The 27,771-nt window shown below is 43.7% G+C and overlaps 1 protein-coding gene across 1 annotated transcript in view; it reads right to left on the bottom strand.

The window, feature by feature from the left end:
• LOC126482390 (probable cytochrome P450 301a1, mitochondrial) overlaps positions 1–27,265 on the bottom strand; it is a 230,564-nt gene extending 203,299 nt beyond the window's left edge. The window contains exon 1 of the mRNA XM_050106497.1: positions 27,163–27,265. The gene's annotated coding sequence lies outside the window, so the exon portion shown is untranslated. The remainder of the gene's footprint in view (positions 1–27,162) is intronic.
• Between the last annotated feature and the right edge of the window lie 506 nt (positions 27,266–27,771).

The raw sequence follows: 27,771 nt of genomic DNA, 5'->3' as shown, positions 1-27,771 counted from the left end.
CCAAGAAGGTAATTGTCTTGTTAGGGTTCCTGGTTTCGTACAAACATTATCGTCATTTACGTTCAAGTTGATAATTGATAACTGATACTGATGCAAACGTCAATATTTGACGTCTCCTTCTGCCTAGTGATCGAGTCTCGATAAGACACAAAGCTTTGCTTGGGTAACAATGGCTTTACGTTCTGGGTTTGCATCCGGATCCAGAACGAAGACGTTGACCATGTCATTTTAAGTACAGCTTTGTGTACAAGTATCTGTTGATGAGTAATGTGAACAATGATATTACTTGTGATTCGCTGTTAATGTTAGGATTTCCGTAGTGTGTATGCCGCCGTTAATCACGTTTTCTTGTAACTGTTTAGTATTACATAAAATTGATGCGATACCACTCACCATTGAACGCTGAACGACGTTCAGCATGTGTTGGGTAAATCTTTTAGACGGCAAAGAACTTGTTTCCAATTGCAGTACAACTTTATAAATCCATATACAGTCTCAAATATTTAATTGTGTCTAAGGATTACTCAACGATTTATGTGACAAAATTAGTTGTCCCATAACGTTTGAAATGTCACTTATTGTAATGTTCAATCTCATCTTTTAAATAAGTCGGTTCACAAATTTTGTACGCCTTCTCTACCAAGGCTTTTATCGAACCTCTCTTTTTTTTGTCTCGAATTACGGTTAAAAACGTTATTAAGGTCACGGTCAGTATGCGCGTCATTTACATTCACCCTATGCATCCATGGCCCAACATCCTGTCCCCTTGCTTGGTGACAGAAACATCCAGAAAATTCAGTTGCCCATAGTTCTCCATTTCTGGGATATTTGATTTTCGGACTAATGCTGTTGGGATGTATCAGGAAGGCACCGTATAGCGGACGTAGCGGAACATGTTTACCAAAAGGGTGAACATGAAATAAAATTCGGTGAGACGAGCGTCATAACGAAAACATAGCATAATCATGCGCGCATGTAGAGAGAGGCTGTTGAGATTTATAAACTCTGTAATAATTTAAAACAAAGAAGAAGGTGTTAAATTTTACAAAATTTAGATGTCAACGTTGCACCGTAAGAATGACTATTGATTACTAGCAGTGAAGGGTATACAGGATGTTACAAAAAGGTACGGCCAAACTTTCGGGAAACATTCCTCAACACAAATAAAGAAAAGATGTTATGTGGACATGTGTCCGGAAACGCTTAATTTCCATGTTAGAGCTCATTTTAGTTTCATCAGGATGTACTGTACTTCCTCGATTCACCGCCAGTTGGCCCAATTGAAGGAAAGTAATGTTGACTTCGGTGCTTGTGTTGACATGCGACTCATTGCTCTACAGTACTAGCATCAAGCACATCAGTACATAGCATCAACAGGCTAGTGTTCATCACGAACGTGGTTTTGCAGTCAGTGCAATGTTTACAAATGCGGAGTTGGTAGATGCCCATTTGATGTATGGATTAGCACGGGGCAATAGCCGTGGCGCGGTACGTTTGTATCGAGACAGATTTCCAGAACGAAGGTATCCGGCAGGAAGGCGTTCGAAGCAATTGATCGGCGTCTTAGGGAGCACAGAACATTCCAGCCTATGACTCGCGACTGCGGAAGGCCTAGAACGATGAGGACACCTGCAATGGAAGAGGCAATTCTTCGTGCAGTTGACGATAACCCTAATGTCAGCGTCAGAGAAGTTGCTGCTGTACAAGGTGACGTTGGCCACGTCACTGTATGGAGAGTGCTACGGGAGAACCAGTTGTTTCCGTACCATGTGCAGCGTGTGCAGGCACTACCAGCAGCTGATTGGCCTCCACGGATACACTTCTGCGAATGGTTCATCCAACAATGTGTCAATCCTCATTTCAGTGCAAATGTTCTCTTTACGGATGAGGCTTCATTCCAACGTGATCAAATTGTAAACTTTCACAATCAACATGTGTGGGCTGACGAGAATCCGCACGCAATTGTGCAATAACGTCATCAACACAGATTTTCTGTGAACGTTTGGGCAGGCATTGTTGGTGATGTCTTGATTGGGCCCCATGTTCTTCCTCCTACGCTCAATGGAGCACGTTCTCATGGTTTCATACGGGATACTCTAACTGTGCTGCTATAACATGTGCCTTTACAAGTACGACACAACATGTGGTTCATGCACGATGGAGCTCCTGCACATTTCAGTCAAAGTGTTCGTACGTTTCTCAACAACAGATTCGGTGATCGATGGATTGGTAGAGGCGGACCAATTCCATGGCCTCCACGCTCTCCTGACCTCAACCCTCTTAGACTTTCATTTATGGGGGCATTTGAAAGCTCTTGTCTACGCAACCCCGGTACCAAATGTAGAGACTCTTCGTGCTCGTATTGTGAACGGCTGTGATACAATACGCCATTCTCCAGGGTTGCATCAGCGCATCAGGGATTCCATGCGACGGAGGGTGGATGCATGTATCCTCGCTAACGGAGGACATTTTGCGCATATCCTGTATCAAAGTGTTTGAAGTCACGCTGGTACGTTCCGTTGCTGTGTGTTTCCATTCCATGATTAATGTTATTTGAAGAGAAGTAATAAAATGAGCTCTAACATGCAAAGTAAGCGTTTCCGGTCACATATCCACATAACATATTTTATTTCTTTGTGTGTGAGGAATGTTTCCTGAAAGTTTGGCTGTACCTTTTTGTAACACCCTGTATTAAGCGTGTAGTGGGGATGTGGGAAACAGTGCAGTCATTGTCACAATGCGAAAACAGATCGATTCATCTGAGGTCGAAAAGGGCACGATCCTCGATTTCCGGGCAAGGTGTTGAAGCATTTCCGAAATGGCTATGTTTATAAACAAACCGTGTGCCACCGTGGTTAAAGTATTCCGTATATGGCAAAATGGGGCTATCCAAAGCTGGCATAAAGGCAACTGCGCTGCACCACGGGCAATAGATAACAGGGGTGAACGATGTGTACGTGCAAACAGACTTGCAGCTGTTGAGCAACTGACCGGCCAGAGGATAAATGGGGCTATGAACAGTGTGTCCTCAACGACCGTTCAGCGAATGTTGCTCTTGGATGTCCACTGAGTGGCGACAGGTGGCTTTTTGAGATGAATCACCATTTATGTTTCATTGGATAGATGGCTATTGGGGTATACAGCGTGAAACGTCTGAAAGAAAACACCCTGCAGCAATCAAGGGAGCGTTTTGGTCTGGGAAATGTTTTCGTGGCATTCCCTGGATGGTCTCGTATTCGGGAAGGTGCAGTATGCATCTATTCCTGCGGGATCATGTCCACCACTACACGCAGTTTGGCTTTCCTTGGCACTATCTACCAGCAGGACAATGCAATGCGTCACACAGCTCGCAGTGTACGTCCGTGTTCAGAAGAGCACCAGGATGCGTTTGCCATACTCTGCTGGACACTAAACTTCCTGGGGATTCTGTGGGACCACTTCGATCGGGCTGTTGGCGTCATGGACCCTCAAACGAGAACTCTAGCACAGCTGCTCATAGCACTTCTGTCGGCTCCACGTCCCTGTCGACACCTTCCAGGACATCACTTAGTCCTTTCCTGCTCGTCTCTCAGCAGTCCGCTTCGCAAAAGAGCGTTTTTCACGCTTTTGGGAGGTGGCAATATTAATGCGACTGGACAGTGTATTATTGGGGGGGGGGGGGGGGGCGTTGTTGTTCACGATGCACATTAAGCGTCTAATGGTTGGCGCTGTTTGCGAACGACGCTGTTGAACACAGGAATCTGTAACGCCAGTAGGCTATAACGACATGCAAAAAGACCTACAGAGAATCGAATATTTGTGCAGGAACTGGTTCACTCGGAACGTAAATAAATCTAACGTGCTGAATGTAAATAGATGATGCAGCTGACATCAGTCATCCCTTCTCTTCCTTCTCCCTCTCTCTCCCTTCACCTTCAAAATATGTGGAATAAAATGACTGGACATACGTATTTGATTATTTGTCGAATGACAGCATGGGACAGTTCGTGAGAATAGCAGGTGACACGCTGAGATTCAGTGGTAGAATCCATAGGAAATGTAATTCCTCCACTAAAGGAGTTGCTTAAAAAGTACTCGTGTAATTCTTGAATTTGTTCTCATTACGGTAGCATTATTTTGTTGGATTAATGGTAGCGGTAGAGATGACCCAACGAAGAACGATGCGTTTCGTCCCTGTATCGTTTAAAGAGACGGAATGACTTACAGAGACTCACAACACACTACAGTGGCTGGCGTTACTACACAGGAGATGTGAATCACAGACAGATTTATTATCAAAATTTCGAGAGCTTGTCTTTCTAGATGAGTCGGGAAGGTGTTATTCGGGAAGTTATTACTTCCTCCCGCGCACGCCTCATGACCACGACGGACACTAGGGGAAATTTAAGCTCATAACGAAGCTTAGTGATATACAAAGTAAGTCACTGTTGCCACCTAGAATAACTCCGAAAGTATGATAGTAGCTGAAAAGCGTATGGGACAAATGTACCATGGGACAACGGGGGGGACACATTATGACGTTGGTTTTTTGTTGCTGTATGGGATCGCGTCAGAGATATGAAGGTCAACTTTGTTTTCTTTTTAAATGGGATGCTATAGTTTGACACTTATTTTCTGACAGCGGCCATCGAGGTGAATCCAATGATGTGTAGCAGTAAGGTCTTTGAGGGTCAACGAAGGTCACAAAGGTGTCACGGACGTCCATTTACAGAAGGTGTTCGAAGTGATGAGAATTGGTATCAGTGCAGTGATGCAATCTTCTTATCATGGAGTGAGTGGTATTCCTTATCACTGCGGCACTTATCGAAGCATATGCTCTGACAATTCTCTCTCGTATATTGTGCAAATAGTAAATGTTTGCCGAATACGTGGTATCCATCTAACGTGCCATTGACATGTAAACACCATTCGACGGTTTCGCAATACAACACTAATAGGAACGGTAAGACTAGTATGGTCGACTCAAGGGAATGTGAATGATGTATTCCTTCGAAGAACAAGTCGATATGCTTCTCATTTACGGAGAATGCCAACGAAATTCAGTTAGAGTTAGAGACTTACACGCTGAAAGATATCCTCAACGTACTCACCCTACACGTCGTACATTTAAAGATGTGTATGATTAATCGAGAATAACTAGATCTTCAATGCATCGGAAACACATTCGGCAGAGGAAAGTTGCCACTGTGGTTCGAGGTCCTTGTATTAGTTCGCGCCAAATCGCAAGAGAATCTGGCATGAGTCAGAGTAGTGTTGTTCGTGTTCTGCATCACCGTAAATATCATCCTTACTATATCAATCTACACCAAGAATTAACTGGTACGGATTTTATGTGTCGCATTGAATTCTGCCGATGGGCTCAACTTGAGATTCAGAGGTATGACACACTTGTTAATTTGATTTTATTTACTGACGAGGCTACATTCACGTACCATGGAAGTTATAATTTGCATAACATGCGTTATTGGGCAACTGCAAATCCATGTTTGCTGCGGCAAGTTGCGCACCAAAAACCGTGGTCGGTGAATGTATGGTATGCGATCCTGTAGGACAGAATTATAGGCCCCTATTTCATTGAAGGAAATCTTAATGGCTGGAAGTACATCTCATTCCTACACGATTATGTCTGTTATTGGAAGAAATACCTTTAGGAACAAGGAACAGAATATGGTATCAACACGATGGGTGTCCGGCACATTCCCAAATCATCGGGTTGGACGCGGAGGAGATGTTCGTGGCCGGCTCGTTCGCCAGACTTGACGCCTCTGGAGTTTTTCTTGTGGCCATTCGTAAAAGACATTATTTATAAAGACGTTCCAACTACACCTGAAGATATGCGAGAGAGAATTGCCAGAACATGTGCTTCGATAAGTGCCGATGTGATAAGGGATACCAGTCAATCCATGATAAGAAGATTGCAGCTCTGCATTGATACCAATGACCATCACTTTGAACACCTTCTGTAAATAAACGTTCATGCCACCTTTGTGACCTCCGTTGCCCTTCAAAGACCTTACTGTAACACATCACTGGATTCGTCTCGATAGCCGCTATCAGAAAATAAGTAGCAAACTATAGCATCCCGTTTAAAAAACCAAAGTTGACCTTCATATCTCTGAAGCGACATCACCTAGCAACAAAAAACCAGCGTCATATTATGGCCCCCGTAGTCCGTTGCAACCTTTGTCCTACAAACTTTTCAGCTCCTATGACACTTTCGGAGTTATTCTTGGTGAACATAGTTTGTGACTCCCCCTGTATAATCTTCCCATAAATCATTCGCGAATGGAATAGCAAAATTCGAATGCAAGAAGACTGCTCCTGGAATGTGGATGCGGATGATGCAGAATGGCAATGGAGACGGACTGCATTCCTACCCAGCTGTACAGTTTATGTTTTGTGCGAGACAATAACTGCTTTCCAGTGTCCACGATGATACTGGTATTTGTCTGACATAAGCTATTTGTTACGAAAGAAACCAAGTGTGAACGTTTGGGTGACGACGAGGGTTTTTCAATGACTCGTCGCTGCGGTGGTTTTGTCCATTTCTGGCGGCACATGACTGCGGAATCCTCGTGGCCGCTGTTCCTCAGGCAGGAGCCCATCTCGCAGAGTAAACAACCCGATAACGAATTCCTCATTTCTGTGTGTCGCTGTGGCGTCTCTCTTGACTCGCTGTTTGAAAGCGCTCTGGCGGTCTCAAAAAGAAGCAGCTGTCAGTGGCGGAAGCTTTTTAGGAGTTGCGGGGGTAGGTCTGCCTGCTGTACGAGCAAAACGTGGCCGAAACAGCAAACAGCGGCAGACTCCGTCTCGTGGGTACATTCCGGGTTTTTAGCAACCACTTCTGTAATACAGTACTTCAGCACAGTTTCTGACAAAATTTCTCTCTCGTGGAAAACTTCTTCATGAAGTAAATAGAAAACTCTGGAAGACTTTATAATAAAATTCGTGTACTATCTTTTCAGTATCGTTTTTAGTTTGACAATGTACATTTCGAAGTCACAGCTTCATCAGCAGGGCTTCAGTTATGTGACGACCTTCATTGCAATGTGAACACATCACAAAGGTATATCTGAGAATTCCGCTGATTTCTGCTGTATAAGACAGCTCAAATGAAGTAAATTCTACCTTTCAAAGATACTTTGTGTATGTTCAGAGGAGGGGCGTACCGAAAGTGATAGAGCACATTTTTTACCAGATAGTTTTCTTTGAAAAATGGGGAATTTGTTATGGGACAGCGTGGAATTCTCTCGCCTCAGCCTCTGTAGTTTCATAAGTACCAGTAGATCGCGGCACTATACGTAGCCTTCAAAATGGCGTCTGTAACGGAGGTGCTTTGCAAGCAGAGAGCTGTCATTGAGTTCAGAAAATCAGAACATAGCAGATACTCAAAGGCGCTTACAGAACGTCTAAGGAGACCTGACAGTGAACAAAACCACTGAGTTGTTGGGCGAGGCGTCTCTTGTTTTCGCAACAAGGTCAGCAAACGTTTCCGATGTACCATGTGGCGTTTGGTAGCACACGCTCTACAGTGTTGGAACGAGCGGACACATTCAGTAGAGGTGATCGACCGATCACACTGAAATACCTCTCTCCACAATTGGACGCCTCCTTTCTTAGTCCCGATGTACTCGTCCACCAGTTCGGGTACTCGAAGATGTATGCCCGCTCGGTTCCTCGCCACTTAACAGAATACGAGAGGCGTTTGAAAAGTCCGTGCAAAAATAAAAACTACTTCATATTTGGGGTAAACCTTTTTTATTTTTCGACATAGTCTCCTTTTAGACTTACACACTTCGTCCAATGCTGTTCTAATTTATTGACCCCTTCCGAATAATAGGAATTGTCCAAGTCTGCAAAATAGCTATTACTTGCTGCAATAACCTCCTCGTTTGAATAAAATCTTTGTTCCACCAGCCATTTCTTCAAATTGGGGAACAAATAATAGTTCGAAGGAGCCAAGTCTGGAGAACAGGGGGGATGTGAAACGAGCTGGAATCATATTTCCACTAAATTAGCGACCACAACTGCTGAGGTGTGTGCTGGTGCATTGTCGTGATGGGAAAGGACTTTATTGCCGTCCAATCGCCGGAGGTTTTCTTGCAGCTCGATTTTCAAGCGGTCCAATAACGACGAATAATATGCAAGTCTAATAGTTTTAGCCTTTCCCAGATAGTCGATGAGGATTACCCCTTGCGAATCCCAAAAGACAGCCGCCACAACTTTTCCGTCCGAAGGAATGGTCTTCGCATTTTTTAGTGCAGAGTGTCCCTTGGTAACCAATTGTTTAGATTGTTGTTTGGTCTCAGGAGTATAGTAATGTATCCATGTCATACAGATTCTCTCTGAACAGCTGCAAACCATCATTGCAACACTTCACACGATTCCGATTTTGTTCAAGCGTGAGCAATCGCGGAACCCATCTTGCGGATAGCTTTCTTATGTCCAAACGTTTATGCAAAATATTATGTACCCGTTCATTCTGGATCCCCACAGCACTAGCAATCTCACGCACCTTAACTCTTCGGTCATCCATCACCATATCATGGATTTTATCAATGATTTCTTGAATCGTAACCTCCCCAGGGCGTCCAGAACGTTGAGCATCACTTGTGCCCATATGGCCACTCCAAAAATTTTTAAACCACTTATAAACTGTTCTAATCGAAAGTGCAGAGTCACCGTAATGTTCATCAAGCTTCTCTTTAGTCTCCTGAGGCGTCTTGCCTTTCATAAAGTAATCAGCACACGAAATTAATTTTCGTCCGTTTTTGACAATCGCTCGACTTCCTTGATTTACACGAATGCCAAACACTAAGAAATAGACCAATGTTGCTGAAACTTAGTGTGAATTCTTTCCAAAGATGCTAATAGCTAAACATGACTTCGATACGCGCCGGTTGTGCCATCTCTCGGACTTTGCACTGACTTTCCAAGCGCATCTCGTACCATAAAGCGGAACCATGTGTGTGGAACTGCTTGCGCGTTACGAGACTGATCGAGACAGTGTTTTCTCAAACATCGCCACAGGCTTTGAAACGTGGGTTCACCAAAGCGGCAATCCATCGAGTGGTGCCACGCTACCTCTTCCTTCCCCGAAAAAACATTCAAAGCCACACCCTCAGCCGGTCAAGTCATCGCGACGGTCTTCTGGGACTCTGCAGCGGTTATTCTCTTTGATGTCCTCCCTCAATTGCACTGTGCTGCTCTCAGCAAACGAACTTCTCCCTCTCTAGGACAACGCAAGGCCTCATAAGTTTGCGTACCCGAGAGAAGCCCACAAAACTTCATTGGGCTGTTCTTCCTCAGCCACCCTACAGCCCGGAACTCGCACCTTCTGACTTCCATCCGTTTGCCTCAATGAAGGATGCACCCTACGAGAAGCAGTACGTGGATAATGGGGAGGTTATTGAGGCAACAAGACGTTTGCTCCGACATCGACCCGCAGAGTGATATCACGCGGGCATACAGGCTCTCCGAGTAAGTTGGCGTAACGATGTCGCACTGAACGGCGGTTATGTTGAAAAATAGGGCTTTGCAGCTAAAAGTGTGGGAAATAATATGAGGTTTTGGAATCCTGAATGAAACCAATTTGCTTTCAGAAAAAATGAGCTTCTTTACTTATTGAACGCTCCTTGTGTAACACTGTGTACAACAGGTGGCGGTTGGGATATCGCATGCAAAAAAAAAAAAAAAAAAAATGAGCAAAATACACAGATACCCAATTCTGGCTTATTGACATCGCAATGAAGGCCCTCACGTAACAGGTGAAGCCCTGATTATGAAGCTGTGGCTTCGAAGAGCGCTGTCGCAGTTTTACTAGCAACAAGCAATGTGGCTACTGTCAGACATACAACTGATTAGCAATGAATTGTGGAGGCAGTGTCAGCTTCCGTAGCAGTGTGATCAGCGTGGCTGACTGCCATTCGGAGGACCTGTGTTCGATTACCGGTATTGCCAGGTACGTTTTTTTGGTGAGAGACCTGGAATGGAGACCAGTTAACCTCGTGATGCTTATTAAGGAGCTAATTCAATTAGATGTACGGCCTGGAAAGCGCTGTGCCCACTCGGCGCCACTCTGCATGTCAGCCAAATGATGTCTTCGCAGAGGACGGCACGGGGGTCGGTCAGTCCACAATGGCCAGTCTGACGCCAGAGGTTTCTCCTTTCTTTTACAGGCAGTGACTAAGACCGTTGCTACAAACAACATTTGAGCTAATGTTTACGTGGTGCTGTACGAATTCTGTGAAGTCACTTCCTGCTATTTCACGTTGAGGAGTCGTTTCCTCACTTGAAACACAAAATAAGTTCTGCGATAGTTCAGCAATATACTACGTGAACTAGAACGTTCTCTAAGTCGAAAGTAGAAATTGAGACACCATGCTTTATTTGGGGTGTTCAGTAGAAGCTCATATCCGATGGATCTTATGTTCTACATTACAACCTACGAATATATGCTATCTCTAAGGGCAAAGACATTGAAGGTCAAGAGAACGAATCGTTATTGGCACGATCTGTTGTAACAAAATGACGGGAAGCATCATATTGGCGGTCGAAGAAGTTCTGTATTTATTTATTTTCGCGTTTTAACTCGCGTGTTGAGAATAAGCTGTTTTAAATCAACGACCCATTGGAGATTTATGAAAGCGTGTTATCCGTTTAAAGATTTGTTATAATTAAATTTCAATAACATTTCCCCTATTAAAGTCTCCGGAAAACTGTAACATGAACTACAAAGTCTCTAGCAGCAGAATTTATGTGTAGCGTAGTTGGCTGAGGCGCCACAGTACGGAACTGAGGGTGACCCTGGTGTTTACATCAGCACATGCATGGATCGTCGGCTGCACAGGCCCATTGTTAGGGTGTTCGGCGAACTGTGTGTTCAGGCACATGTGCAGCATTAAAGTGTGATGTCAGTTACACCACAATTTGCCGCCCGATCTGTTTTACCAGTCTGCGGCGGTGGTGGTGGTGGTAAGTTCCTACGGGACCAAAGTGCTCAGGTCATCGGTTCCTAGGCTTACACACTACTTGATCTAACTTAAACTAACTTACGCTAAGGACAACACAAACACATCCACGCACGAGGGAGGACTAGAACCTCCAACGGGGAGAGCCGCGCGAACCATGGCAAGGCGCCTCAACATCTGTAACGAGGAGTGGCCACCTAACCCCCATGACGTCTGAACGTGTTTTCACCTTGGATTCGCCACATGACGCTCACCACAGCACTCCCCGAACATCCGAGAAGTCGTGCAGTTTCGGAAATCGTCGTGCAGAGCCTCTGGGCTATCACAACAAAGATAGATCGCACACTCACTGATATTACATGCACCAAGCGTGCGTCTGACTAGCAATCAATCCTCACCAGGTGACGCTCCTATCGCATATAGGGGCTTACATCGATAATAGATCGGTGGTCATAAAGTTCTGGCTGTTCAGTGTATGTATACCACAGACGGAACAACATGACTATCATATGATCAAAGAATGAACGTTTTAATAGAGCTAAAATAGGAATAAACTGTATGGTGTGCGTGCCAAACAAAAGCAACTGCCGCTGGAGGGCACTGAGAGCATAAAATCACGTTAACCAGCTCGTGGCATGTGTCCACGGAACTATGTCACGTGATGATGGATATCCATCTGCCTGCTTGTCAACGTTAGCTGCCGCATCCTGCGTGCCGAAGGCTTAAATGTACATACCATAACAATTATGAAATAATTATCTTTATTTACTGGTACCAGCCACTTTCTACAAATGTTAGAGTTTAATTGGATGTATCGTGACGCACTGAGAGCTTCATTTATTTTTCATCAGGCGCGTTGGCATACACAATACATCCTAGATGTAGATCTAACGAAATATGGAATTACGAAATACAAACTAAGTGCATGTTCATCTACATCAACAACTGTACACTGCAGGACAACTTCCAGTGTACTTCTGGTACCAGTATCATATCCCCCAACCCTGTTCCATTTGCAAATGGTGCATAGAAAGAAAGACTGCCGGTAAGACTTCATATGAACTCCAGTTTCTCTGATTTTCCCACCGTGGTCATTTCGCGAGACGTATGTGAGAGGAAGTCGTATGTTCCGACCCTTCTGCTTGGAACGTACGCTCTCGAAATTTTAACAGTAAGCTTCTCCGAGATGTGCAACGTCTCTCTTGTAACAGTGGCACTGTAATTCGTTGAGTGTTTCTGTAACGCTCTCACACTTATTAAACGATACTGTGGAGAAGAGGGCTGCTTTTCATTGGCTCTTTATTATTTTATTAATACCACGTACTAAGTGTGCAGACAATGACCAAGAAGCGGTCGTAGGAGTGGTTTTTCAGCCACCTCTCTCGTGGATGACTTACGATTCTCGTAAAGAAAGTTTTTTATATTCTTTCTACTTAGGTGTTTTGGAGAGCTACCACTTGATATTTTACGGTTGTTACGTTTCTGTTGATTCACTGACAGTGTTGTCGAATAGTATTGGATTCCATCGTCAAATTTTGTGCAATGCGTTACCTTTAATTATGTTCAGAATCTTCTGTCAGACCCTGCACTCACCGTCATTACTCTGCACAGATTCGTGGATTTGGCTAAACACACCTAGTGCTGCAACTTTCCTACAGACAACAACGTCCGTGAACAGCGTGGTAGGGTATATAAGGGACGTAAAAGCGTCGGATGTTGAGTTATCACTGATGGACACGGAGATACCGAGTACTCAGGTGAGACAGCGTTATTACAACATGCCAGAACTTGATCATATCGTGGGCCTTCATTTGGCCGGTTGAAAGAGTCGTTCAGACCTAGATTTTTGGGACATCTGGATGTGACAGTGACCCAATATATGAACTGCGTGGGAAAGTGAGGGCAGGTGTACTCGTCACTTACCTCCTGGTCGATAATGTCCACTTCAAGGGTGATTCGCCATATTTCACACCAAGTACATCATCACCCGTCCACATTCATGCCTGCAACCGAGAAAAAGTAATGGACTCCTTGAAACATTCTGTGTCATTCCACACCATTGGTCAGACCTTCGCAGCAAACGAACTGGGCAACCACTGTCTCATGGGTGGACTCCTGTTGACAATTAACACCTCCACACAGACGGTTGCGTTTGCAGTGGTACGATGACCGTGAATGAATGGCATCGAATTGTGTTCAGCGATGAGTCGCTGTTCTGCACAACCCCAGAGGACCACAGTCGCCGATTATGGCGGCGAGATGGGCAGAGGTATCATTGTTCCAGTGGTTTTTAGTGGTACAGCAGTGTTGCTCCTGGCGTCGTGTTGTAGGGAGCCATTGGGCTGGTTGCGATGGAGGCAACTCTGACGGCACAACCGTAAATCACGGACATACTTGTCTCATGTTTTATCTCCTATGCTACAGTTTCGCGGTGGCATGTTTCAACAGGCCAATGCTCTTCCACATATGTTCCATGTATCTATCGTCTGCGTGATGCTGAGGTAATCTAGTGGCCAACAATATCTCGAGATCTATCCTCGTCAGAACATTTGCGGGACTAACTCGGAAGTCAGCTCTGTCCTAGTGCCAGTATCCAGGATATCAATGATCGCTTACAGCAACCGTGGGCCAGCACAGGAGACGATACAACGGCCTTTTTGTAACCTTCCCAACCGAATAAGTGCATGCATCCGGGTCAGAGAGGATGCAACGTCATACTTATAATATGACTCATGCCGTCAAGTTCTTCCTAATTTGATTCGATTTTGTAACCACCGAAATAATATCTCATAACCTCCAATACGAGAAATTCCATTTGTTTCCGCTTGTCTTCTTGGTGCTTAACTTTTCGTCAGGCACTATAACAACGCGATATATCGGCCGATGGATATGATGGATGTTACCTTTACATCTGACGGTTTCGTCTCACCCGATAGGATGCCATGAACCCAGTTAAAAATCTGACCCTTTACTTGGTAAGTTCGTATGATGTTCACTGAACGACAGTATGGAACAGTTTCGAGAACCTTACAGAAGTCAAAAAACACTGAAGCCAGCTGGGCGCCAATGTCTACAGCGGTACTGATGTCATGGACGAACAGAACGAGCTGAGTTTGACAACATCTCTGATTTGGGAAATCATTCTGATTTACATAGAGAAGGTATTCGTTGTCCAAAGTGTATAACGTGCTAACATAATCCACACTGCATAGTCTGACGAAAGAAATTACAGTAGCAAAAAATAATTAATGTAGAGCAATGAAATTTCGGGAATATATTTGTCTAGGCAACATATTTAAGTGATGAGAATACAAGACCATATATTAACGTTAGCGCGAGATAAGCCATTGCAAATGTGAAATGCTGGTGTATTAAGAACTGATATAACCGCCAAAATGTTGAATGTAAACATCCAAACATGAGTGCACTGTGTTGGAAACGTGCTGTACGTCAGTTTGTTGGATGGAGTTCCATGGCTGTTGCACTTGGTACGTTAATACAGGGACAGTTAATGCTGATTGAGCCTGACGCTGGAGTTGTCTTACGAAGTTGTTCCACATGAACTCCACTGGAGATAGATCTGATGATTTAGCAAGGCCAAGACAACATGAAGACAATGTGTAGAGTATATTGGGTTACAACAGCGGTATGTGGGCGAATTTTATCCTGGTGGGAATTACCCTCTGCTTTGGCGTTCATCAATGGCAGCACAACAGATCGAATCACCAGTTCGATGTACAAGTTTGCAATCAGAATGCGTGGGAAAACCACGAGAGTGCTCCTGTTGTCAAAAGACATCGCATCCCGGATCATAATTCAAAGTGTAGTTCCAGTGTGTCTAGAACGCAGACCGATTGGTTGCAGGACCTCAGCTGGCCTGCTTCTAACCTGAAAGTGGTCATCACGGGCACCGAGAGAGAACCAGCTTTCATCAGCAAACACAACAAGACCTCCACCCTGCCTCCAATGAGCTCTTGTTTGATACGGCTGAAATCGCAAATGGTGATGGTTTGGGGTCAGTGGAAAACACTGTTCAGTGATACACTGTGATACATATCATCCAAGGTTCCAGTCATGGTAAGCGGTTTTCTTGATCGTAGATTTTTAATCAATATCAGAGATTGGTGTTAGACGGAATTCGCCATCTGTAGCGCTCATCTTTGCTATTTCATTATGGAAAATTCCATGATGTTGTCCCTTTATCCATGAAAAATGGAGGTCTGTGTCATTTTTCTTGACTTCTGTGATGGCCTCTAATAAATCCGGAATATATTTGTTAATATTTTTGTCGGATATGCGTAAAAGCTTAAATGTCTGTATGCGTTAACATGTGGCCTTCCTACGGCAGTAGCTCCGCTGTGTAGATAGAGGTTTCAGGTGGAAGTGCAATCATTGGACAGGTGCCATTAGAGGGGCTGCAGGCCATCTGTGTAAATACAAGCATACTGTGGCCAGCGTCGTAAGATAAATCGGTCTACTCTGCAAATGAGGTCCTTCCCATGTCTGAAATCGTATGTAAGTATGACACAGTGGCTGTACAGTAAAAGACGTCAAACGGATGCTGAAACAGAGGTAACACACTGTATTCATCGAATTCAAGATCTATTAATTCATTCAACAAGGTTTCGTGAGGACTAAGTCACCTTTCATCCAAAGCTCCTCATTTAAGTTCCCACAGAAATTTCACTAGACCAGCAGTGCCTCTGTTAATTCGTTCAATATCTGTGTCAAGTCTAACAAGTCCTAAAACTGGTGCAGTAATCTAAAATCATCAGCGCGATTTACTTTAGAAATGTAAAACAATTTCTTACAACCTTCCTGACAAATTAAAATCTTCCGTTCGATGTCCTTACAACCAAAATAATACTCTACTTTAAGATTTGGTACAGAATATACGAAGATTGTTAAATGAACAATTTTGGAGTAGTGCGAAGTGAGAACTAATACACATATTTACAGAGTTATATCACTGGTTAAGTGAAATTTGTGACTGGATTAGGTATTTCTTCGTAGGGAGGATGAAGCATGTTATCTTCGATGGAGAGACATCGTTACATGTACAAGTAACTTCAAATGTGCCCCAGGGAATTGTGTTAGTACCCTTGCTATTCATGCTATTTAGCAATGATCTTGCAGACAATATTAACAGCAACCTCGGACATTTCGCATATGATGCGTTTATCCATAGTGAAGTAGTGTCTTCGAATATATTCAGTTGAATCTTTATGAGATCTCAATGTGATACAAAGACTGGCAATGAACTCTTTAGTGTTTGACTTGTGCAGTTCACAAAACGAAAATAGGTAATATCCCGTGACTTCTAATCAATGAATAACAATTGGTATCAGTCAACTCATACAAATAACCGGGTGTAGCAGTTTGTAGGGACATGAAATTGAATGTCCATAAAGTTTCAGTCGTAAGTAAATCATCAGGAAAATGCAGTCAGTATACAAGGAGGCAGATTACAAAATACTCGTGCGATCCCTCCTGGAGTGCCGCTGTTACTCAAGTGTGTTGGATCCTTACCTAATGGAGCTAAAGAGAGATATTTGAAATATACTAACTAGAACAGGACGAACTGTCAGAGGTTTTTTGTCACTCATTGAAGAATATGAGCGAAATACTGAAGAAACTGAAGTACCAGACACTTGAAGACGGGGGTGAACTATCCCAAGATTTCCGTATCCAGATTTAAGCAATGAATCTAGGAATATGCTTCAGCCCGCTATGTATCGCTCTCGCAGGAAATGGCACGCACAGATGCGTTTAAACTATAATTTATCCCGAACCCAAAACGTGAATGGGAAAAAGAAGTCCTAATAAGTGGTACAATGGGTAGTACCCTCTGCCATCCACACAATGTTTTGCAGAGTACCGATGTAGATGTTGATTTAAATCTAGTTGTTAATGCTATAGTATAACTTAAGCTCAAACGTAATGACATTCTCCGACGAAATAAATCTCCTCTCAAAATGTAAACGAGTTTTACGGAACTAAATTCGCTTTGCGGATAAACATGTAACACGTTTCATATAGTAAATGCAGAAGAACACTAACATTCCGCCTTGTCTTGCTACCGAAAGGCGTTCAACACTGCAACTGGTAGACGATGTACGACGCTACTTGTTATTTTCACAGGTAGGTTATTTGATCGATGAATTACTGATTGATGCAACCCGCTACATTCAGCGGAAACGAAATAAACTTCGCGTTTGCCCCAAGGCAGACCGATATATGTAAAATATTTTTACTATTAGGTTGTTCGCTAACGATGCTACTGTCTTCAGATGGTTCAAATGGCTCCAAGCACTATGGGACTTAACATCTAAGGTCATCAGTCCCCTAGACTTAGAACTACTTACACCTAACTAACGTAAGGACATCACACACATCCATGCCCGAGGCAGGATTCGAACCTGCGACAGCAGCAGCAGGGCGGTTCCGGACTGAAGCGCCTAGAACCGCTCGGCCACAGCGACCGGCTGCTAGTTTCTCAGTAAGATGAAAGTATTTGAACGATTGCTAGGAACTACGGAAACTACACAAAATTTCCACCTGATGGAATGAAAGCTCTCTTTAAAGATGAACTAATGGAAGATAATATCTGCACTGTGGGAGAAAAATCGCAACACTAAGCTGGAGCTGTGCGACATAAGTGAAAGTTGGTAGGCATATTTTTACAGCTGAAAGATGACGTCTTTTAAAACATCGCGCCAGTGACCTAAGAATAGTACAACTATGAGGATGCACCTTACGGATTTTATACTAAATTTCCCTTCAGACATTTTGAGTCTCATTTTATATACAATAATGGTAGGAGCTGAAGAAATGATTTAAAATTTGTGCCACAGCCGGGACTTGAAGCCACACCTCTTTGCTTACTAGTCAGGAATACTGAGTCTCACACCACTGCAGCACTATGGCTGACACTGCTGCACGGTTTACGAAGTCCAGTGCCATGACAAACTTCATATCTTCAGCAGACATTATCAACACAACTGCCTAGTAAGCAAGGAGACACGGGTTAAAGTCCAGGCCTTGGCATAAATTTTAATTCATTTCTTCAGCTTCCATCATTATTGTAGATGACTCAAATGTCTCGAGGAAAATTTAATTATAAGATACATAAGATCACCTACACCTGAGGTACAGGATTTCCCCATTATGCTGGAGTGCTATTCCAGTGCTGGAGAGCTTCGGGAATAGTGACGATCTGAGAAGGGAAAAGTAGGCCAGAGATATGAATTGAAGTTTTTTGTTGGAGAGGGCACTGGACTTAGGTAGACCTTGGAGCAATGTTACCCATAGTGTTGAGATGGTGTAACTGTCAGCATTCCTGCCTAGTAAACAATGAGACCTGGGTTCAAGTCCCAGTTGTCGCATAAACTTTAATTCATTTCTTCAACCTACATCATTATATGAAGATGGAAATAAAGTTTGCTTTAAATGTAGGCTGTAGATGTCTTGACCATAGTTACAGGGTAACAATTATTGAACTATATGAAAAAAAAATGTAAATTACCTACAAACTACGGCGTACACAAACACTTCATTTAACATGTAAGAGTCACTTCAGATTTTCGGATTTACTTATGTGCGATATGCCTGCCATCTTTGCCGATGATGTGTGCGCAGACGAATAGCGAAGTTCTGCATGACCCGCTGGAATGTAGCAACTTCGATGCTGTCGATGATCTCCTGATTGCCTGTTTTCAGCTCAGCAATGATTTTGGGGTTATTCCTATACACCTTGACCCTGATATAGCCCCACAAAAAGGAGTCGCAAGTGTTCAGATCCGGAGAATATGGCGGCCAATCGACGCCCATGCAAATGGCCTCTAGCTACTGCAGAGCCAGAATGCGGTCCCCGAAGTGCTCCTCCACGATATCTAACACTTTCCTGCTTCGATCGGGTCGAGATTCGTCTTGCAAGAACCACATCTTGTCGAAATCAGGGTCACCTTGGATGATAGGAATCGAATCACCTTCAACTACCGTTTGGCAGTCACTGTACCATCAAGGAACATCGCATCGACTATTCCGTGACTGGACATTGTAACAGCACACAGTCACCTGTTGAGGGTGAAGAGATTTTTTGATCGCGAAATTCTGATTCCAGGTTCACCAAATGCTTATTGAGGAAGCCATCCAAATGAAAGGGGACTTTGTCACTAAATCAGACCATGGAATTCCCATCGGCCCAGCGGCCAACTGTGCAGTTTGAAAGTCCTAACGCAAACCGTTCAGAAATTATGACGATTTTGTTTCATATAGTTCAAAAATTGTCACCCTGTAACGTTGAGACCAACAGTTGTCACCCAGTAACTTTGAGACTGGAAGTGGTAAGTTGGTGTTAGTCAAGAACGCTTTAAAGGCGTCAAATATGCCACTGTCAAAACCTCACTGCATTTGAAGAAGGTCGTGTAATAGCGCTACTAGAAGCGGCATGTTCCTTCTGTGATACTGCAGAAAGGTAGCCAAACACTTTCGCCTATACATACTGGCATCTTTCCTCGATTCTGGTCCGTCTATGTGAAACAAAGTATTCTTGAACCTTGTGTAACGTCTGTCATTCGTGTGGTGCTGGTACACAGATGTTACAATGCACATGTGCACAGATTCAAAATACTACTTTCTGGAAGCTGTGAACAGAAACAAACCGTCGAATGCCGATATGAATCATTTAAAACTGGCGTGCACAGAGAAGTATGAGAAGTATTGTGCAAGAAAGTGGTTGCAAGAAGTTTTCCTCCACCTATAAGTGTTACCTCCTTACTCTGCCGATTGCATGTAAATAAGTACACTTTGACAGCCGAATCTTAAAAGGAAGTGAAATATAAATTTCAACTGTGTACTATAGTTTTGTTGGTTCAAGTTATCACATGAAGAAAGACCAGTCTTTCGAATAATGCGCTGTACCTTTGCAATTTTCTTTTTTTTTTTTTATAAATTGAAACTTAAATTTGTATGTGAAGATTCAAGCAACGATATCTTTGTACACTTTTTTAAATTAAGAAGTTTTATTAAAAATGAAGTCTCAGAGTGCTTTGAATATGATGCTTCAAACGCAACCATTTTAAAAATAGATTTATAGGTAATGAAGTAATGACTATAATTGAATTGGTTATTATGAAAAGACCATTAAGTCCATAAAACATGATTTTGAGATATTCAAAGAAAACTTTTTTATACTTCAATGGTAGAAGATATGAAGTACTTGGACTTTTATCCTCTGGTGTACCTGTAAACCATTAAATCTACATCTTCAAATCATCAATTTTTGTTTTCACATTCTCCAAATGATTTTTTTTATCTTGAACTCATGACGTTTTTGAACCAAATTAAAATTAATAACAGTACAGCTATAGAATTTTGAGAATTAATTAATAAACACAAATTACAAGTAGCATTTTAACATAATCATTACAGATAAGCATTGTTTCAACATTTTCTGTAGGTTTCATACATTTTAATCTTCTTCAGCTGTTGAAGGCCAATTGAATAAACCAATACAAATGTTTTGTGATCCTCTGGGAGGTACTGCTACAGTTTATTTTTATATCGTTTATCTTAACTTTGGTTATAGGACATTTCACTCCGTGTGCTAAGGTTGTTCGGAGTCTGACATTTCCTAGGGGTTTTAAAAGTCTGAAAGAGATTTGTGTCAGTCCATCAATGAATGATTGGTCTACTAATACCCCTGGGTTGTGGCTGTCATACTCAAACATATTGTACTGTGAAACACTGACGTTGACTTTCATTGGATTGTTTTTTCCCATTGTTTCTAAATTCTGGGAATTGCATTTAGAAAGATCTGGCCACCTGTCCTTATAGTTCTTGTTATCCTAAAGGTAGTTGACAATGAATGAATTCTTTTTATTGGCAGAATGAAGAGTAAGTACAATATATTCTTTCACAGTGTAAACTCTATCAGCTTGTCGTAACTTTCTTTGTTTTGTCGTAACTTTCTTACTATACGCCCAAACACCCTATCACAAGGTAGGAAAGAGTGACCCCGGATAGGAAAATATTGAAAGATTTTTCAAACATACCACTTGCAGTATTGTTTTGTGCTTTGTAGTTAATTTACGCTTCTCCTCATAATCTATCCTTCTTTATTATGATGTGTTTGAATTTCTCAGAATGCTGTATGCCTTTCGTCTTGTTATGGGGTTATGGCTGTTATTCACTTGAGTCCATGCTCTCTTTTCTGATTAAATTGTCACTACTATTGAAAGATTAGACAACAGCCACACAAGATTTGTATTACAATGTGGTACCAACAATAGATCATGAAATCGGTACTGGTAAAATTTGATTGTTGTTAATGTAGGGACATAAACCGTAGGTTACTTCCGGTGATTTAAAAAAATATGACATAAAACTAATGAGAAGATGTAGTATGAAAACGTCATGAGTCCTAGACTCATGACGTTTTCACACCAACTAAAATTTTTGGCAACGATTTGCTTGGCTTTAAAAGCAGAAACTCATGACGTTCTCGAAACAGATGCATGCTTCTACAGATGGAGACTGCAAAAGAACTGAAATCTGAATTTGTGAAGAATTGGACTCATGACATTTTCATAATAACTGATTCAATTAAACTGTTTGATCTATCCACCGTGCTGACTACTAAAGTGACGGAAAAAATTGCAACACCGAGAATGGGGTGTGCGACCTAAATGAATGTTGGTAGACGTGTTTCTACATCTGAAAGATGACGTCTGTTCGCATTTCTCGCCAGTCGCGCAAGAGTGGCGCTAATAGCGCCATTACGAAAATGCAAATTAGGTTTGCTTTAAATACACGTAGTACTGGAGGTGAGCGTTAGTCACCTTTGAGATACGTAGTTGTGTGTCGATACTAGGAATGCCTTTGAGGTAACAAACACGTCATTATCAACAGTTCACTGCATTTGAAAGAGGTTGTGTAATAAGACTACGGGAAGCAGGCTGTACGATCGCTAGAAGACTGGGCTCCGGACGACCACGTGGCATTAGCAAGAGGGATGAACGTTGTGCTCAGCATACGGCTGTGAAGCATCGTACTGCATCTACAGCAGCAGTTTCAGCATCAGTTGGCATCAAAGTGACACAACGAAATGTTACACATCGTTTACTACAAGGACAGCTCTGAGGCAGACGGCCTGCAGCGTGCATTCCATTGACCCTAAACCATCGCCATTTGCGACTTCAGTGGTATCAAGGGCGAACTCATTTGCGGGCAGGGTGGATGTCTGTCTTAGAACTACTTAAACCTAACTAACCTAAGGACATCACACACATCCATGCCCGAGGCAGGATTCGAACCTGCGACCGTAGCAGTCGCGCGGTTCCGGACTGAGCGCCTTAACCGCAAGACCACCGCGGCCGGCTGTTGGATACACAGGACCTACTTCTGGAGTTACGGTCTGGAGTGAAAGTTCGTATGACAGCAGGGCTGTTGAGAGACTGCAACCAACCTGTCTGCGTGCAAGTCACACTGGACCAACATCTGGAAATTATGGTCTGGGGTGAGATTTTCTACGACAGCAGGAGTACTATCGTGGTTATCCTATGCACCTTGCATAAAGCTCGCCTACATACCGCTTTTGTAGCCCAACGATCTATATAGAGTGTCGACATGTTGCCTTGACCTGTTCGATCAAGAGATCTGTCTTCATTCGAGCACATATGGGACGGCATCGGGTGACAACTCCATCGTCGTCCCCAAACAGCATTAACCGTCCCTGCATTGACCGACCAAGTGCAACCGGCATGAAACTCCATCCCACAAAACGATATCCGGCAACTGTACTACACAATGCATGCACGTTTGAGTGCATGTATTCAACATTCTGGTGGTTACACTGATTATTAATGCATTGTGCTAGCACAACAATTGCAATGGCTTATCTCGCGCTTACTTCAGCCTGTGATTTCGTAGTGCTAATCACTTAAGTATGTTACCTAGGGAATGTATTCCCGAAATTTCATTACTCTACAATCATTATTTATTGGTGTTGCTATTTTCTCCGTCAGTGTATAATCCTAAGTTTTAGGTAATTTATGAACAGTTTTAACTATTGCTGCATTTATTGTCTATGTGATTAAGGGAAATATCAGTAAAAAAAACTGCGACCATTCTACTGCGAACGTCGTACGTCTCACGCAGAGACCATGTGACTATAATAAGAGAGATTGGGACATGCAGAGCCATATAGATAGTCTCTTTTTCCGCGATCGGAAGGTCAAAGGAAAAGAATAGGACATCGATGATACTGGTAATAACGAACTCTCCACCACGTGATGTTTAATGGACTCCCTAGTTTGTGTGTAGAAGTACTGCACTACTCCCTGTTTATCACTCGCATGTAGCTGAAGCCGACGGAGACAGACCGTGCCTTTGAACGTTGAGCGTTTCGACTCATGACGTCATAGCGTTGAAAAAGCACACTGGGGAGGTTCTCCGAACGCGCAGGGCAATACCTAGCATGTCAGACATTTTCGAAGTGCGTTTAAAGCAGGCTAATGAGATGAAGAAAGCCACCTACTTCACATAACGCCATCTCTATTCAGTACAGATTCGCGAGACGCTATTTTGTTTCAACTGAAGCTTATGTGTACCTATGCCGCTTCTAGGCACCAGCAGATTGTGGGTCTTTTGAAAAGCCGTCGTTAACTGTACGATTTGTTCTAATAAAACAACGAGAAACTGTAACTTGCATACTGTGAAAGGCAACCGAATATTGAGGATCCATCAAAACCGCATTGTTCTTGATACAATTAGTTAAAATTAAATATCAGTTAAGAGCGATTAAAGCCTTCAGGCGGGGGTGAGATAGAAAGTATAGTTCTACTTCATCTGAAGTAGGTGTAACGTAAGAAGTGACACAGTTTAATAGTATAATAAATTATGTGTTGCTGGTTCGCATCCCACTGTCTCCATATATGTCGGCCATGGTGGCCGAGCGGTTCTAGGAGCTTCAGTCCGGAATCACGCGACTACTACGCTCGCAGGTTCGAATCCTGCCTCGGGCGTGGATGTGTCTGATGTCTTTGGGTTAGTTAGGTTTAAGTAGTTCTAAGTTCTAGGGGACTGCTGACCTCAGACGTTAAGTCCCATAATGCTGAGAGCCATTTTCTCCACACACCCACACACACACCCACATACACACCCACCCACACACACATATACACACATATACACACACACACACACACATATACACACACACACACACACACACACACACACACACACACACATACACACACACATATATATATATATATATATATATATATATATATATATATATACTCCTGGAAATGGAAAAAAGAACACATTGACACCGGTGTGTCAGACCCACCATACTTGCTCCGGACACTGCGAGAGGGCTGTAGAAGCAATGATCACACGCACGGCACAGCGGACACACCAGGAACCGCGGTGTTGGCCGTCGAATGGCGCTAGCTGCGCAGCATTTGTGCACCGCCGCCGTCAGTGTCAGCCAGTTTGCCGTGGCATACGGAGCTCCATCGGAGTGTTTAACACTGGTAGCATGCCGCGACAGCGTGGACGTGAACCGTATGTGCAGTTGACGGACTTTGAGCGAGGGCGTATAGTGGGCATGCGGGAGGCCGGGTGGACGTACCGCCGAATTGCTCAACACGTGGGGCGTGAGGTCTCCACAGTACATCGATGTTGTCGCCAGTGGTCGGCGGAAGGTGCACGTGCCCGTCGACCTCGGACCGGACCGCAGCGACGCACGGATGCACGCCAAGACCGTAGGATCCTACGCAGTGCAGTAGGGGACCGCACCGCCACTTCCCAGCAAATTAGGGACACTGTTGCTCCTGGGGTATCGGCGAGGACCATTCGCAACCGTCTCCATGAAGCTGGGCTACGGTCCCGCACACCGTTAGGCCGTCTTCCGCTCACGCCCCAACATCGTGCAGCCCGCCTCCAGTGGTGTCGCGACAGGCGTGAATGGAGAGACGAATGGAGACGTGTCGTCTTCAGCGATGAGAGTCGCTTCTGCCTTGGTGCCTATGATGGTCGTATGCGTGTTTGGCGCCGTGCAGGTGAGCGCCACAATCAGGACTGCATACGACCGAGGCACACAGGGCCAACACCCGGCATAATGGTGTGGGGAGCGATCTCCTACACTGGCCGTACACCACTGGTGATCGTCGAGGGGGCACTGAATAGTGCACGGTACATCCAAAGCGTCATCGAACCCATCGTTCTACCATTCCTAGACCGGCAAGGGAACTTGCTGTTCCAACAGGACAATGACGTCCGCATGTATCCCGTGCCACCCAACGTGCTCTAGAAGGTGTAAGTCAACTACCCTAGCCAGCAAGATCTCCGGATCTGTCCCCCATTGAGCATGTTTGGGACTGGATGAAGCATCGTCTCACGCGGTCTGCACGTCCAGCACGAACGCTGGTCCAACTGAGGCGCCAGGTGGAAATGGCATGGCAAGCCGTTCCACAGGACTACATCCAGCATCTCTACGATCGTCTCCATGGGAGAATAGCAGCCTGCATTGCTGCGAAAGGTGGATATATACTGTACTAGTGCCGACATTGTGCATGCTCTGTTGCCTGTGTCTATGTGCCTGTGGTTCTGTCAGTGTGATCATGTGATGTGTCAATAAAGTTTCCCCTTCCTGGGACAATGAATTCACGGTGTTCTTATTTCCATTTCCAGGAGTGTATATATATATATATATATATATATATATATATATATATATATATATATATATATATATTACAGCAGAAGAAAGCTTGCATTAATTGCAATAAGATAACTTACACTTTCTTGTTCCAACTTTTGTATTTCACGCGTTATAAAGACTCTTTTACTGAATAGGAACAGTGAACATATGAGAATGACGTTAGGATTTTACAAAAATGTGAGAATGAAGAACTAATTTTTATCTCATGTGAGGAACTACTGCAAATTTACACTTCGCTACTTGTAATGGAACCTTTATGAATCGATGTTCTTATTGACTGGACAAGACGGACCACTGCTTTCGTTTTTCTCTTATACCGTATTCATGAATATTGAAATTTTTATTTATGTGTCCTACGGACGGAATAACATCTAATATATGGACAAGGATGGGAATATGTTTTGTCGCGTATGTTTCGCGAATGAATAGCGTGAAGTATTGAGAGTGCATAGCTAATGGTATAATGTTGCACATGGTGTGCCAGTGAAGTATGCTAGGAAGCAGGAGGAACTGCGTTTTTGTGATAAAGGTAGTGTGGACTTCGTGAGTAGTAGCACAGAAGCTTCTGGAAAGAGCCGAGATCAGGAGGTCATGGCGCGATCATGTTCGACGCGCGTCATGCGAGCCTATATAAGCGGCATCGCCGGCGCTGCTGGGGATTCCGATTCCGATCTCAGTCTGCCTCAGACGCTGAACTTGCGTTACTGTGCTCCCGGGACGCGTCGGGTTCGATTCCCGGCCGGGTTGGGGGATTTTCTCTGCCCGGGGTCTGGGTGTTTGTGTTGTCCTCATCATTTCATCAACATCATCATTCGTGACAGTGGCTGTATTTGACTGTATAAAAATTGGACTGTTAATAAATTGGGACTTCGTACGGGTGCTGATGACTGCTCATTTGAGAGCCTTACAAACCAAACATCATCATCATATCGGGACGAGACTTCGTTTCTAGTGGCACTTAGCTGCACAGAGTACATGCAGGATTGCACAACATCGTCAGTGCGTTAGTGCCTCGTATAATTCGACAGTAGTTTCCAGTGATACTTCGTTGTTCGGTCTCTGTTATTATTCAGAGTTCCTCGTCCTTTTTCCCGCCGAGTTTCCTTAACTGAAAATGTTCCAGGTTGTATTCTCGGGCAACAGGTCTACGTACTGGACGAGCCGCTTTACAACTGGAGACAGCGTCAGCTCCTTTCCTGATTGTCTAGCAGGACATGCCGTTTCAATAGAGCTAACGTAGGAATTTTACGCCTGTTCATTTTTTAAAATAATGTGATTTGCCAGTCAGTTACAATTAACTGCCGCTGAAGCGCACTGCGATCGCCTATACCACGAGAGGCACACATACCCTGTCCACTAGCTGCATCGTTTTTGATCGTTCAGCAGTACGATGAACTCGGCATGCTCAACTTTCGATAGTCAGTCTGTGTAGGCCTACGCTGCGCGCAGCGCAAGTACCTGATCGTAGAAGGACCTTGTGCTCGCCGTAGCGCCTCTAGCGGACTGCAGCTGACCACTGTTGGGTGGGAGAGGATGCGGCGAGTTGTGCAGGCAGCTATCCCCACCACTCAGACGTGTCTGCTTTCAGTAGGGGGTGGGGGTAGGGGGGAGGTAAGGGGGGGGGGCAATAGGGCACGGAGAGCTGATATCACGAATTAAGCGGACAAGCGGCAAGGTCGCGCCAGCAGTGGTCTCTTCGACAATAGCCTGGGAGCCGACTGCGCACTAGCGCTCAAAGTGACAAGTAGTAGCAGGATTGGTACTGTGATATAATTCTATCGAAGTCCCCGCCCTTTTTATAAATCCAAACCTATTGTTTTAAATCAAAACTTCTTCGTTCATGATTATCTAAATTTAAATTCTACGTAATAAAATTTGGTTCTTACGTAACAACAAAGACACTTTCGGCCGCTACATAAAATTGCTTCAAACCAACTATCTCTTTCCATATCGACCCTTTTACTTGTGTTTACTTTATTAGCTTTCTTAACGCAGTTCAAGTTTTCGTACTTGGTTCGGCTTTTAGAAAATATCCCCAGGTTTAATAATGTATACTGAAAGTCAGGA

This window comes from Schistocerca serialis, chromosome 5 (assembly GCF_023864345.2).
Source record: "Schistocerca serialis cubense isolate TAMUIC-IGC-003099 chromosome 5, iqSchSeri2.2, whole genome shotgun sequence".
NCBI lineage: Eukaryota > Metazoa > Arthropoda > Insecta > Orthoptera > Acrididae > Schistocerca > Schistocerca serialis.
This window is presented reverse-complemented; position numbering and strand designations above follow the sequence as displayed.